This window comes from Vulpes lagopus, chromosome 7 (genome assembly GCF_018345385.1).
Source record: "Vulpes lagopus strain Blue_001 chromosome 7, ASM1834538v1, whole genome shotgun sequence".
Taxonomy (NCBI): Eukaryota; Metazoa; Chordata; class Mammalia; order Carnivora; family Canidae; genus Vulpes; species Vulpes lagopus.
The window spans coordinates 97,282,417-97,298,415 of NC_054830.1; positions in this window are offsets into that span (position 1 = coordinate 97,282,417).

Here is a 15,999-nt window from a genome sequence, read left to right on the forward strand (position 1 = left end):
TCCTGAGTATTTTCCCTGTTTTAGGTACAGTAAGCATTACATGAACATTTGCGTAAATCTATCCATTCTTTTCTCTTTCTCCAGTAATCTCCTCCCGGACACTTCCCCCCATCCCCCACCCCCCGGCCCATGTCTGTCTCTTATCGCCTCCTCACTGTCCTCACTGCCTCAGTCTGGCCTTCATTATTTCTCACCTGCTTTACTGACATGGCCTCGGAGATGGTGTCTTACTCTTTACCTTGCAGCCGGCTTGCCTTTTCTGTCCTATAGTCATGCATCCTATTTTAGGGTTTTTTGTTTGTAGGTGAGTTAAACTTAACTCAAACTATACTAAGAAAATCAGGAAATGTATTAGCCCACGTCAGTGGGAAATCTAGAGAAGTGAATTTGATTATAGGCCCAGCTTGACATAAAGTTTCAAAGATACTGCTGGATATATTGGTCACTGGCAGGCCAGGACTCAGATTCTACTAGCCGCCAATCCAGAAGAAACAGAACATCTTCCCATGTGGTTTTGGCAGAATGGGTCCAAGGAAGATCATAGACTGGTCCATGAATCAATTGCTCATGCTCCAGTCATGAAGGCCTTTCTTTGGGCTGACCCGGGTTATACAATCATCCCCTGTGGCTTGGAGGATGGAGTCAGCCCCACCCAAACCTCACGGATGGGTGCTGTTGTTAGCTAATGAGGGGAAGGGAGCCTTGGCAGGCAAACGCAACAGATGTACATGACATTCCATGTTTAACGTCTTGCAACAGCTCCCAAATGTCTTTGGATAATCACCAAACTCCTTAGCATATTATATATGCCTTGTCTACCTGGACAGTTTTTTTTTTTTGTTAAAGATTTTATTTATTATTTATTTGAGAGAGAGAGAGAGAGAGAGAGAGAGAGAACACACTCCTGTGTGCATGCAGGATTCAAATTTAGTAGAGAATTCTCTGCTCTGCTCTGGAGCTTCCACTATACCTTCCACCAGCCCTACTCTAGTTCAAGCCCATTGGATTCTTTGGGGTGGGGAACAGGGGACTGTTGGTCTGCCTATCTACATATCTCACTCTTCTTAATCTCTTCAGGTAAGTGTGAGATACAACTAGGCTTAAGAAGCACTGAGTCATATCATTAATGTTCCATTTAGATCTAACGTTCTGTGATGGTAACCCAAGATTTGGTAAGACTGGCTCCTCCTCTTTCCTCTGTTCTTCCCTGTCTCTATTTTTGGCCATTGGGAGTAGAGAAGTCAAGGCCATAGTTCTATTGAAAAATCAAAACAAAACAGTTTCATCTTAATCTAAATTTACCTTAGGGACTTCTTGACTGGCTCAGTGACACAGAGATTATGGGAGTTGTTCAAGAATGAGCTACTTTGTTGCCTCTTTGTCCTCACTCAGCCCAGCCTCTGCTTGCATGGGGCCAGTTCTGGAGCTTTGCCTGTGGGTCCTTTATAATTATGTCTCAATAGCATGACCAGTCAGGCCGACAGTGAACAGAGCCATTCAAGGCGCTTCCTGTAATGTTTCAAACTGTTGTGTTGTTGACATTCAGTGCATGTGTGTGTCATTGACACGTAGGCTCCCATTCCAGCTGGAAAGCCTTGCCTTTCATGTAGAAGCTGTTTAAAGGAAATGTTCCTACTTATCTCAAAGCCAGAGAGAGTGGATGGGAGGGAGGAGTTTGTTTGCCCACATCTTCAAACATACTGCATTTTGGGGATGCCAGCAGGACTGTTTTAATTTGCTCCCCACAAAGGCAGACTTCTGCTGCTTTTCCGGAGATCCTGACAGAAGACTGTTTGCGTTCCGTGTCACAAGACGAGATGGTGCAGCTGTGTTTCTGGTGGGAGTTACCTGTAATTTATGTTCGAACTTAAATGTTTAAGATTAGCTGTTTCCCTTCATTTCAAGACCTGAATTCGTTTTCTCTTTTCTCTTCTCTTTTCTTTCTCTTCTCTTTTCTTTCTCTTCTCTTCTCTTCTCTTCTCTTCTCTTCTCTTCTCTTCTCTTCTCTTCTCTTCTTCTCTTCTCTTCTCTTCTTCTTTCTCTTCTCTTCCTTCTCTTCTCTTCTCTTCTCTTCTCTTCTCTTCTCTTCTCTTCTCTTCTCTTCTCTTCTCTTCTCTTCTCTTCTCTTCTTTCTCTCTTCTCTTTCTATTCTCTTCTTCCTGAAGCTCAACACTCCTATGAATTTTTAACCACCAGGAAGATGGTTAGAAAATCAGGACCTCTGTTCTCTGGTTCGAATTGTTAAAATGGTAGCATTTCAGAAGGTAAACATATGTGTAGTTTCAATCTAGGAAAGTGTAAGCAAATGAGGCAAAGCTAACCAAACTATCTGTCTAAATGAGGGCAGGACATTTCTTAAGCGGTTTATGAGACCCAAGCTCATCATATCATGTGCCTCTTTCTCACTAACTGTTCAGCTTCCTTACTATTTTGTTATAGTTCAGAACATAGTAAAATTTATTATCCTGAAAAATTGGCTTCCAAGGATGTTAGAGAAAGTGAGCTGGGCTGACACCACTCAGGTACAAGGATTGGAAAGAGGGGTGCAGAGTGTAGTAATTATGGACTGATTGACTATACTGGAACCCCAAGTGCTTTTTCTTAAAAAGATTGATTGATTGATTGATTGATTGATTGATGACAGAGAGACAGAGCGAGAGCATGAGCCTGGGTGGGGGAGAGGCAGAGGGAGAGGGATAAGTAGACTCCTCACTCAGCAGGGAGCCTGATGCGGGGCTCCATCCCAGGACACTGAGATCATGACCTGAGTTGAAGGCAGATGCTTAACTGACTGAGCCACCCAGGTGCTCCCCACTAAAGTTTATGTTTTATAAGCACTAATAGATTCCTCCCCTCATCTGGCTCAGTGAAATATGTTTTTTTTTTTTTTCTCATGTAGGAACTAGAAAGGAAAACTCTATTTCCTCCTCCAGTGCTAAAGGAAATGAGAGCCCTTTGTTCACATTCATTTTTTTAGGACATTTTCTCTAAAACTAATCTTCCATTGAAGAGTTTACTAGAATCACCAGCAAAAATTAAATGTAGCATCATTTCTGCTCATCAATTCAGTAAGCATTTATTGAATACCTGCTATATGTAGACATTATGCAAAGAATAGAAAAATGAGAGTGGGATACATCAACACAATTACATTTAATAAATTATGATAAGTGCTTTAATCAACTAGTTGCTAGTTAAATAATCAATTGCTGCTGGTTAAAGATATCAAAAAAGACAAAGTACTTTGATGAGATCTAGATTTACTGTGTCTATGATAGTTTCTTGTTCTATGAGTTTTGAGGCCCTTTGACAAAAGTCAGAGAGGTTAATCTGGCCTGACTCATTTTTGTGAACCTATTCACAATGAGATGCTATTTTCTTCTCTTTCTCTTCTCTTCTTTCTCTTCTCTTCTCTTCTCTTCTCTTCTCTTCTCTTCTTTCTCTTCTCTTCTCCTCTCCTCTTCTCTTCTCTTTTCTTTCTTTCTTTCTTGTTTTTTTAAGATTTTTATTTATTTATTTGAGACAGAGATAATGTGAGTGGGAGGTGAGGAGCAGAGGGAGAGGGAGAGAGAGAATCTCAAGCAGACTCCCCACTGAGTGCAGAGTTTCACACATCTGGATCTCACCACCCTAAGCTCATGACCTGAGCTGAAATTAAGAGTCAGATGCTTAACTGGCTGAGTCATCCAGGAACCCTGTGATGCTATTTTCTTTAATAAAATTTTCTAAATTCTTAGTAATAGTCAATTCTAGAATTTTCCTGGGCAGGGATTATTGATTTCACTGGTTTGTATGATTCAGAATTTTTATCTGAATATTGTTTGATCATTTACATTTCTCCAACTGTCCTCTATGGGCAGCACCGTCCACAGTGGATGGAGGGTCAGTATTACTATTTTATAACTAAGTCATCAGCAGTATGGGAGCTCACAGCCCTAATTAGCCTGGTCAAAGTCAATATGACCATTGAGTTTCTGAGCATGCACAGAAGTACACTTTGTCCACACCCACCCCACGAAAAAGTTCCAGAATTGGTAAACAAGTTCCCCTTGGCCAGTTGGAAAATTCTAACCACAATTTCTAGGGTTCTAGGTTTTCTAGGTTCTAGAAGTTTAGTCTGAATTTATTTCAGAGTTATTATAAAGATCTCTTTGTGCTCTTAAACAAATTTTTGATAAGTCTAAAATTATTTCAAAATAAAAAGTTAAATTTATTAAACTACTCACTGACTGTTGAACATTTAGATTTTTTAAAATAAGATTTTATTTATTTATTGGAAAGAGAGAGAGAGCACACATGAGCAAGGGAAGGGGTAGAGGGAGAGGGAGGATCAGACTCCCCACTGAGCAAGGAGCCTGATATGGGACTTGATCCCAGGACCTTGGGATCATGACCTGAGCCGAAGGCAGATGCTTAACTGATTGAGCCACCCAGATGCCCCATTTAGATCATTTCTAAAGTTTCTTTTTTAAAATAACTTTGTATTGAATATTTTTGTCATGAATTTTTGTATATATGCTTATTAATTTCCTTATAATACATTCCTAGAAGTGAAAATATTGAGTCAAAGTGTATACATATTGTGATGCCTATTATCAAACTATTCTGTGAAGTTTCCCTAATACAACCATTGGTTATTATAATTTTTAAGGTATTTTTCTATTTGATAGAAAATAATGGTAGTTCATTGTTGTTTTCATTTATATTTCTTCTATTTCTGAGGCGAATCCTAATCTTCTTACATTTATCACACATTTGTGCTTTTTCTGTGTTTGTAAATTACCTGTTTATGACTTCTACATGTTTTACTTTGGGGAGTGTTCTCATCTATCTTAGTGATTTCTATCAAGTTATTGATGTAGTTCCAACTTTTGCCCTTATATTAAGAATCTCAGTTGACAACCTTGGAGATTTTATGTTTGATATGTTAAGAGAATGTGAGAGTTTTGTTTGTCTTTAAAAAAATTAACATCTACTCTTCAAGAATTGAAAGAATAACAAATATGAGCAACAGCATCCAAGTAACATCCAAAATTGACTTTCTCCACTGGTAATCACACTTTATCCTTGGATTTAGTTCAGGCACTTCACTCTTTTTGATCAGAAGAGAGTTTCTGGTCAATACTGGTCTCTCAGGGAGTGGTGGGACAGAGAATGAAACATGCAATCTATGATCTACCAGCTTATGTCCCCCCTCAAAATCCAACACAGCATTCTTCTCTCTTGCCAAGCCCCTCTTTCTCTCACCTGCGGTGTTCTGGGAATTCAAATAAGACCTGTTATCTTGCTTCACATCAGTCTTTCTCATAGCATGGACACCCCTTGTGAGTCAGGCCTCTTTTTATCACAGAATCTTTTTCTTTTTCTTTTTAGAGAGAGAGAGAGAGTGAGCACACATAAGTGTGTGTGTGGGGGGAGGGGGTTTAAGGGGCAGAGGGAGAGGGAGAGAGAGAATCATAAGCAGGCTCCACTCTCAGCTTGGAGCCTGACTTGAGGCTCAATCTCACAAACCTGAGATCATGACCTGAGCTGAAGTCAAGAGTTGGATGCTTAACCATCTGAGCCACCCAGGCGCGCCTCCCTGAATCTTTTCTTTAAGAACTTTGTGTTATTTTCCCTGCCTTTAGTTAGTTTGTCCAGAAAAGTCTTTTCTGCTCCCAGCCTGACTTCTCCTTTTAGTGAGTTCCTACCATCCTTAGGACTTAAACTAAAAGCTCAACTGTAGGCATGATGAGAGGTAGGGGAGCACACAGATATGGTACTAGTATGTTTTATGTCTCTTATAAATATAAGTATGACTTACAGCCCATAGTTCATGCAGCTGATTTTGTTACTTTTTGCGTTTCTGTCATATTATAGTTATTTTTTATTTTTTTATTTTCTATTTTTTCTTGGGAAAGATTATGGGGAAGTGTTTCTTGATCCCTGTGACTCAGACTCCTATCCTTTTCAGTGTGAATTCTTCTCTTGCTTCCTGGGCAGGTTCCCAGTCTCTAGTGGACTTATAAGACATTGTGTACATGTCTCTCTTAAAATATTCCTTGGTTGCCTTGATAGTTCTCCCTTTATACTTTTTTTTTTTTTTTACCTATTATAATGTAAGTCCTGTCAGAACTTGTTCTGTCTTTTCATTTTTATGTTTTCCTCAACCTGAATGGTGCCTGATAAAAGGATTATGTTCGATAAAAGTTTAGCATTGTTAGCATTGTGCCTATCTCTATAAAAGTTGTTATATTTGTAGCATGCAACAGTTGAGAAGTATGGATTTTATTTTATATCCAATAGTTTGTTAACCACACAATACATATATATTGTAAACTAGAAAATGCTGTTAAATAAAAAAAAGAAAAGAAAAGGAGAGTCGTCTGTAATTATGCTTTCTAGAGATTACCATTGTTAATATTTGGGCATCTATTCCCCTAGAATTTGAAGAAGAAGGAAGAAGGATAAGAAAGAAGATGGAAGGAGGAGGAGGAGGAGAAGGAGATGAAGAAAAGAAGGAGAGGAGGAAGAAGAAGGACATTTATTGAGTATTATGGTGTGCCAGATATTATCTGGATTTCCTCACTCAATCCACATGTTAACAATCTGTGCTAGGTCGACTACTGTTGGCTGCATTTCAGAATGGAAGACACAGAGACTTAGGGAGGTTAGAGAAATTGCTCAAGATCACATGACTGACAAGTAGCTTATCCTGGATTTGAACTCACACTGTGTGAGCCTAAGCACTCGCGAGTCAAAACCACACGTTGATCAATGTGCACTTCTCCAGAGCTGAACTTCCTGGGTTTAAATCCCAGTTCCTTCACTAACAAGCTGTGTGATTTTAGGCAAGCTAATTAATCTCTCCTCAATCCCCATTCTCTCATTTTAAAAATGGGGTTAATAAGATATTAACCCCAAAGTTGGCACAAGGTTGGAATGAAGATAAGAGAAAATAATTTATGTGAAGTAATAATTTTTTTAAAGGATTTTATTTCTATTTGAGAGAGAGAGAGAAAGCATGAGCAGGGGGAGAGGAGAGGGAGAAGCAGACTTCTGCTGAGCAGGGAGCCCAATGTGGGGCTCAACCCCAGAACCCAGGGATCATGACCTGAGCCCAAGGCATACACTTCATTGACTGAGAGCCACACAGGTGCCCCTATGTGAAGCATTTAGAACACTGCTACTTATAGTAAAACTTGGATAATTTTTCTAACCAAAACTTTAAGCCAAAGTATTCTTACAAATAATGAACTCTTCTATTACTGTATATGTTAAATAGAAATTATCACACTGCAATCCTCTTTGTTATCTGCTTCACTTACTATACTATGAACATCATTTTGGTTGATAAATATACTTGTGCCACACTATTAATAGGACCTTAGAATATTCTACTCTTTGAATAGAGTGTAATTTATATAACCAATTTTATCTTCCTCTAGGATGGGAGCTTCATGCAATGGGAACTATTCCAAGTCCTGACCTGTGATTTCCCTGTGCTTAGAACAGTGCTAGTAAAAGGTAGGGGCTCAACAAATATTCATTGATGAATGAATGAATATTATTGAAGCTGCTTTCAATTTTTCACTAATAATACTATTTTTAAAAAATTATTTACTTCTAGGAGGTTTTGATATTTTAAAATTTTCTTGTGTAGCAATAAACAAGCTTCTAGTCATTGCTTAAGAACCAAAATGTAATTCCTACACTGATATAAAAACACGTTGTGTCTAAGGATACTCGTTTGGTTGAAGAGAAAAAATATTGCAGCTAAAGTAAAGATGCATGGTTATGTTTAAAATAATAACTTTAAAAAGTCTCTTTCATGAGATTGTTTTCAGAGTGTTTTGCCATGTGGGTAAATTTTAACAAAAATTGCTCAAATTAACTCCAAGTACAATGACATGCATAATGCTTTGATTACACATATGAAATTCATTTAGTCAAAAGAGACTCTGAGTAGGAAAAATGCAACTTGGTAAGAAAAAAAAAATCCCCATTACTATAATGATAGAGTAGCTCCCCCAAGATCTAATCACATGCACATTTAGAAGAAAGCGTTTTATATTCTCTGTGACAGTAACATCTGGTGACTTTCTGACTGTTCCAAGGCAGCTCTACACTACTTTCAAAATTCTATTTTGTGTTTTACAAATCTGTAAAGTTGACTGCAGAGAAGTATGGAAGTTGGAAAATTTTCAATTTAACTTAAAAAAATATGTGCTACTATTCCTCAATATCTTGAGCTGGGGTGGAACATAGCAATGAATGGGAAGCCAAGATGAGTGAGGTCAGGAAAGCCACCTCCTGTACTGTTATGATGTAGTTAACACCTTGGAGAATTGCTTTAAGGAGGTGATGAAACTGGCCAACAGAACTTAGAGCAAAAGGAAGATAAATAGACCATGACTGGCTTGAGGAACAGATGTAGGAAAGGGAGGAAATCTAGAATCCAGCTCAGGGTCTGCTTTTTTGGTGGCAAATACTTCATAATTATATTAGGTTTTCTGATCGCTTTCACTTCATTTTATTTCTTGGCGTTGAACTGAAGTATAAGCCATGTGGTCCAGTTTGCTTCCTCAGATAGCCTTAAAGTGGCTTCAGACTTGGTCAATTTGTCTTTCATTTTGATTTTGTTCAGTGTGAAAGTGATAGTTCTCAGCTCCCTGCAAGTGGCCTGAACAATTGCTTTTCCAAATAGCCACTGTAGTTACATCAGTTGGAGCCAAGACTCTAAAAGCTTAATAAGAGACATTGGAGACTTGTGAACAATAGTGAAGCAGTTAACAAACCATCGTAGAGGCAAATAACCCATTGATATTTTGTCCTAAAGTTCACTTACAACCTAACTGAATAGCAGAGTGTGGAGTAAAAATGATCTTCCCAGGGTTTCCTTTCCTTCGGCTTCTGTTTTGATTTGTTTGCTTCCCAGTTTTTCTCCTGTTCTTCCTTCTGATTCTTTCTCTTCTTTTCTCCCCTTTAAATCTTTCTCCTTTATTTTCATATTCTCCTTACTCCTTCCTCCCCACTGCTGCCCCCGTGCCTTTCTCTTACTCTTTTCCTTTTTTTAAATTTATTTTTTTAAGATTTTATTTATTTATTCATGAGAGAGCACAAAGAGAGGCAGAGACACAGGCAGAGGGAGAAGCAAGCTCCCTGCAGGAGCCCGATGTGGAACTCGATCCCAGGACCCCGGAATCAGGCCCTGAGCCACCCAGGTGTCCCTCACTCTTTTCCTTTTCTTCACTCTTGCCTCCACCAATTTTTTAACTGCCCACAGAGCTAAAGAATTAGTGAAACGGAGTTTTATTATTTGTAATTTTAAAAGAGTTTGAGGAGAACCTTAATTTTTTCCAAGGAAAAAATTGTGCTTGACTTTTTGTTTTTGTTTATTAGAGAGAGACAGTGCACAAGAAGTGTGTGTGTGTGTGTGTGTGTGTGTGTGTGTGTGTGTGTGTGTGGTTTCAGGGTAGGGGACCAGGCAGCAGGAGAGAGAGAGAGAGAATCTCAAGCAGGTTTCATGCTCAGCACCCAACCTGACTCAGGGCTTGATCTCACAACCCTGATATCATGACCTGAGCTGAAACCAAGAGTTGGCTGCTCAACTGACTGAGCCACCCGAGCACCTCCTCACTTGTTCTGATCTTAGTTTTATTATCTAATTTAAAGCACTTGAATAAAGTCGAGCACAGAAATATCAGTACATTAGAACTTTGCAATTAGTATTCCCTTGATTCTGTTTTTCCCTTTGGATCACTTAACCTTGAAAGAAAAAAGATTTCCTGTGTTTTCTCTATACAACTGAAGGTGGGCAGTTGCTGTTGCCCTTACAGGTGCTCTTAAAGATGAAGTGACCACCCATTTCCCAGCTCCCTGTTTCAGTGGATCATTATCAACTTGTCTACCCCAATTTTTTTCAGTGTAATGTATGCTCATATTCTTTCTTTTTAGTTTTAGTGGAAAGAACAAATGGGCAATGTCCTCCCTGAGGTAACGGTTCAAGTTCTAAAAAATGGCCCTTAGGGCTATCTTTGTAGATGAATGAAAGATCCAAGATACAAAAGTGGACCTTTTGTAGTATAGTCCATGGACAGAGCATGAGCTTTGGAGCCTGACACTTGGGTCTCTGGGCAAGGCTTTACACCTCTCAGCATCTGATTCCTCCACTATTAGAAAACATTCAGAGGATGGTTGTGAGAATTAAAAGAATTTAAACTGACAAAACACTTAGCACAGCGCCCTCATGTGGTGAGATCCTGGTAAATGGCACTGTAAGTTCCTGGAACCACCATGGTAGAAGGTTCTTCCCACGGGAATGCTACTGATTCTCCTTCCTACCTCTCCATGAGCCATAAATAATGAGTGTGATCTATGAATATTGAAATCAGAGATCAAAGGGCATTAGATATTGAGAGAAAGGGAGAAATAGAGACAGCCAATCAGCCTTCACACTTTGTGCCTCTTTGACAGCCATGTGACTAAACTTGAGAGCTTCCCCATATAGACACAGGAGAAATAGTGGAGCTATCACTTGCTGATTTAACTTCTTTCCAAAACATTGTGGAAGAAAGCCTACCCCAGGGGGTTGCTTTCCCTCCCTGCCACCCTCCCCCCATAGGCATCGCACAAGTATCTGGTTGGTGGAAAAGCCAAGCAAATGTGATAAGCTGTCTCTCTTTCAAGTGTAAGACTTACTTGAGACAATGTCTTGCATTTCTGTGTTTGTACGTGTGGGTGTGTGTTTGTTAGAAGCTAATAGAATCAAATCCTTCTCTTAGCAATACTTGAAATACTTCTAAAGCTTTAAAAAAAGAAAAATCTCGGCTACAGGTTTTTAGTACTTTCTCCAAATTCACCTTAAAATGCTGAGACTCAAGCCAATCCAGTCAGGCAATGTGTTCACAGACATTTATATTGGCAATACTCTGAAGCTTTCAATAGGTCTGAATCGCAGGTCAGCATTTACCACCGTGAGCTGGGGTGTGAACTGCTTCATGGTAACATCATTAGTCCTTAAAGTGGGCAAGCTTGCAAGCGATTTACTTTCTAACCAAATAAATGAAGACGAAATAAAAAATGTCTCTACAATGACATCACTTTTACCTGATTTTATTATGCTTTCCCAGGTGACAAAAGGAGAGTGGGGTGATGGCTGGTGGGTAGGAATCCTCCCTGACCTGAGATGTGGACATTATTGGTCATGGCTCTGGTGAAGAGTTTGTGTGAAGATAAAACTGGCAGAAAATGGGATGTGTTGAGCCAGTAATGGTTCTTTTTTTTTTTTTTTTTTTAAGATTTTTATTTACTTATCATGAGAGACAGAGAGAGAGAGAGAGGGAGGCAGAAACACAGGCTGAGGGAGAAACAAGCTCCCTGTGGGGAACCCGATGCGGAACTCGATCCCAGGACCCCAGGATCATGACCTGAGCTGAAGGCAGACACTCAACCACTAAGCCACCCAGGTGCCCTGCCAGTAATTATTTTGAAGTAGAACCATAATGCTTTATTAAGTCGATGTGTTGTTTACTGAAATTCATTCTTCTCAGAAATGCCTATGGATACAGGGTCTCAATGATGGACAGAGTATGAAAATGGATCCTTAGGGGATCCAAATATGGTGCAATATAAGATAGTTCTAGTGCTGTTGAGACAATAAGGAGATGGAAGTTAGACACCAGAAGGGGTGCAGGTTAAAACTGCAGACAGCTAGTCTTTGAGGAAACCAAGAGAACACAGAACAGCCACTTCGCTTCTTGGGGGATCGCAGAAGAGGATGACACTGATTTCTCAAAATCTGAAATGGTGTAAGAAACTCTGAATTTGAGGGGTTCTCTTCAGGCCACAGACCTTCAAGATTGGATGAGTGAGGCTGTGGGAAGGGTCTGAGTCCATTTGCTGAAGTTTCCTTTTCTTCACATTTCAGGAGAGAAAGGGGAATCAGGGAAGAGAATGGGATAGTGACAGAAAATCATGGGAGAGACAGTCTTCCATTGGTGTCCTGTGTTCCTACATGTCTTGCTAAGTAGCCCAAGAAAGCAAGGCCAAGATCGCTTGACACCCAGACCATGTTTCAGGGCTGGGTTTGCAGTGAACAGCTTCGAGGGACGAAGTAAGATTTGCCTCTGGGACAAAGTGGAGGCTTGCTTCCAATGGAATGAGGAGTTCCCCACGCTCCGCCTTCCTTGCCAATCATGCCACCACTGTGTGCAGGCAGCCCTCTGGGCCCTCTGTTCCTCTGCAGAGTTTGGAGGGCAAGTGACTGATGCCAAATACTAATGCTCATGCTGTGTGCTTTGCCATGAGTAAAGTCCTCTGAGTCTAACCCAGAGATCTCAGTCCTGCCAGCATCCATGAAATAGTAACGAGCTGATTTATTAGTTTGTAGCTAGGTTAAAATCAAACCACAGACCTAAAGGTTAAAATTAAACCACAGACCTAAAGGTTAAAATTAAACTGCAGACCTAAAAGAAACTCATGTTCTTTCTAAGCATTATTTGTAGAAATGTTTAGAAAGAACGTGAGTCTTCACCAATGCATTTTCTGTTCCTCTGTCTCTCATGAAGTTGTTCATCTTTAAAAACCATTCATAAACTCTGAGGTTTTTGGCAATGCTATAGATAGAATTCTTGGACTCCTTAACTTTGACCTCTAAAATCAGTGAACTTCCTGAATTCTTCTGAGGCACATGAAAGATTTGATGAGAGTGCTGATGTGTTTGATACCAGACTGTTTGGGGTCTTGGAGGTGGTCCAGCCATTCTTGCCTTTAGGCTATACTTAAATCAGGCTGGTTTTCAAACATCTTCACAGGATGAGTGAGTTAGCTACATTCCCTCAGGAGTCTGTTTCATTTTTTTCCCCTTTTAGGTCATTTCTCTGTTTTATAATTTAAATAGAATAAAAAAAGAGAATGAAATGGCTTATCATTTAAAAAATTTCCTTTTGTGGCCTTCTGTGGGTATTTAGAAATGGATCATACCCTGAGGGGAAACCTTGAAGTTTACTGTCATTGTCTTTTCTCAAGGCTGAATGGTGTTCCAATTTTCTTTAAAATCTTTCACTGTGAATCAAATTCCTGTAACTATTTTCTGTTTGTTTCATCCTGAAAAGCTGGAAAAGAGCTTTACTTATATGTTCTCAAGATCTTTTGACCTTGCTAAACCTTACATACATTTTCTTTCTGCCAGAGACTTCTGTAAGTACCATTTTCTAGAGGTTGTGTTAAGCCAATTCCTCAATTGGGTCGTTGGGATGATTAAGTTCTAAGGCTACTTCTAACATAAGGTTTTTGAGTTTATATTATTTGCGGATCATATATCCCCAGAGTGTGTATACCTCTGTTGAGTATCATCACCCTCTATCCATTCTACCCCAAATTGCTGATCACATGAACAATTTGCCATGATTTGTCTAATTTAAGTTTCCCTTACAAATACGCCTTGTCCTATGCTTCAGTTTTAGTAAACTCATGACTTTGATACTGTTACCTTGCAGTTAAGAAAGTTGGTGGTTATTTTAAAGGTCAAGACAGAGCACATATATACAGTGTGCCATATATTAATATTGTCTGATAGAGAAATGCTGAAACCGCGTAGCCAAGAAGAGGTCTTGGGTTTCCTTTTGACTTTCTCAACCGTTTACTTATCAGTCAACAAGTGTTTGATACTTACCTTGCGCAGGCTGCTGAGATTTAATTATCTGATTGAGTATAGTAACTAATCATGTAGCTGTTTGCCATCACTTCTTTATTTTTTTTTCCTTTAATTCCTTAGTGACACTTCTGTGGTATAGGATTTCTCGGGTTAAGGTGGAGTTAACCTGAGTAATTGTCCAAGCATGTCCTTGAGACAGTCTTAAGAGAAGATCATTAACACTGCTCAATTAGGTACTTAGCAGTGACTTTTTTTCTTTATTTTTCCCTATTAATTTTATTTCTGTTCTTGGAAGCAGTACTTTGGCTGTTACTATAATCAACAGTTTTAAGCATCATAACTATCAATCTGCTGACCAGTAAAATATTATATTTTGCTGTGAATCATATTTAGCCAAACTTTTAATAGCTTAAACAGAGTTAGAAAAACGATGTTGTAGAATGACTTTCATTTATGTGAAAACATATTTACCAGTGACAATTTTCATTTTCTTCCTCTGGCTCATATTCATTTTCTAATTGTTGTATTATTAATACCTGTAAAGCTGATGTGGGATCTACTGCTTAGAGTTATGGTTTTTAATTGTTGAAAGGGCCAATGCATCCCAATACGGTTTACTGTGATCTTGCCATATTTTGATAAACCCAGTATCATTGATGTTAATATTGAAGTATGTGAAAAAAAACCCCACATTCTTGTTGATATTTTAAATCATCTTGGCTTCCTTGGCCACTGTTGAAAAAGATGGCCAGATATGTGTGGGCTTTGACCAAGCTTCATGCTGGTACAATCTGACTGCACTTCATCCAGGCTGTAGCACATGCCATTAACTCCCCAACTCAGAGACTCTCTGACATTGCAGGCTGGGACACCTGCAGAAACCCCCTTGGCATTCCTATACATGTATGATGTTAGGGTAAAGGAGTCATTGCTCATTGCTCCTAGAAATGTGACCCAGGGTTGATCCAGTTGGGTGTGCCAACCTAAGACTTTGCCTCTTTGTTTTTTCCAAGTAAGTGGATCTTATTATTCATTAATTTTAATGAAGTATAATAGACATACAATATTACATTATTTTCAGATATATGGCATAATGATTCGACAAGTCTTTGTTACTCTATGCTCATCACAAGTGTAGCTACCATCTGTTACCACACAATGATATTGCAAAAACATTGACCGTGTATCTGCTGATGTGCCTTTTTTCCCTATGACTTGCTCGTTCCACAACTAGAAGCCTGTATCTCCCATGCTACTTCAGTCATTTTTCCATCTTCCCTACTCCCCACCCTTCTGATAGCCATCCGCTGTTGTCTGTATTTATAGGTCTGTTTTTGCTTTCAGTTTGTTTGTTTTATATTTTAGATTCCTCATATAATTGAAATCATATGGTATTTGTCCTTCTCTGGCTTATTTCACTTTGCACTGTACCCTTTAGGTCTATTCATGTTGCAAATGGCAAGATCTCATTCTTCTTTATGGCTGAATTCCATCACACACACACATCCGTTCACCTATGAAGGGACACTTGAGTTGCTTCCATATATTGGCTATTGTAAATAATGCAGCATTGAACATAGTGGTTATATATGTTTTCAAATGAGTGTTTTCATTTTCCTTAGGTAAATATCCAGTCATTAAATTACTGGATCATATGATAGTTTTATTTTTAATTTTTTTTTGAGGAACCTCCGTACTGTTTTCCATAATGGTTGCACCAGTTTACATTACCACCAACAATGCATTAGGGTTGCTTTTTCTTCATATCCTATGTTTTCTTCTAGGGGTATTAGGGCTTTGTGTCTTACCTTTAGGTCTTTAATCAATTTTGAGTGTATTTTTGTGTATAATGTAAGAAATTGGTCCAGTTTCATTCTTTTGTATGTAGCTGTCTAGTTTTCCCAGCATCATTTATTAAAGAGACTGTCTTTTTGCTATTGCATATTCTTACCTGCTTTGTCAGAGATTAATTGACCATAGGACTTTGACCCCTGAAGGTGTGGCACAGAGGTGTGGAAGACATCCAGTGATTATTTAAGTAGTGGTGGATGTAAGAGTCCAGTGGTGTAATGATGAGTGTTGGTGTTGGCTCCCCCAATGGCAGAGTCCAAAGCCATTCCTGTGGAATGATTCTGATGTCTCTCATTTGGCTACTCTCTTGATTCCTGACCATTTTTTCAGTTTTATTTTTTAATCTTCATGTTGATTCTATGAGCTATCTGATAGCTTTCCAGTAAATAACTTTTCTGCTTAAGTAGTTCCTACTGTTTGCAACCATGAGCTCTAACTTTGTAAAATGAGAGTTAGGCTAAAAATGTATAGATCTCTACATGATAATCTCATCTTTTTTACCACTTGATTGT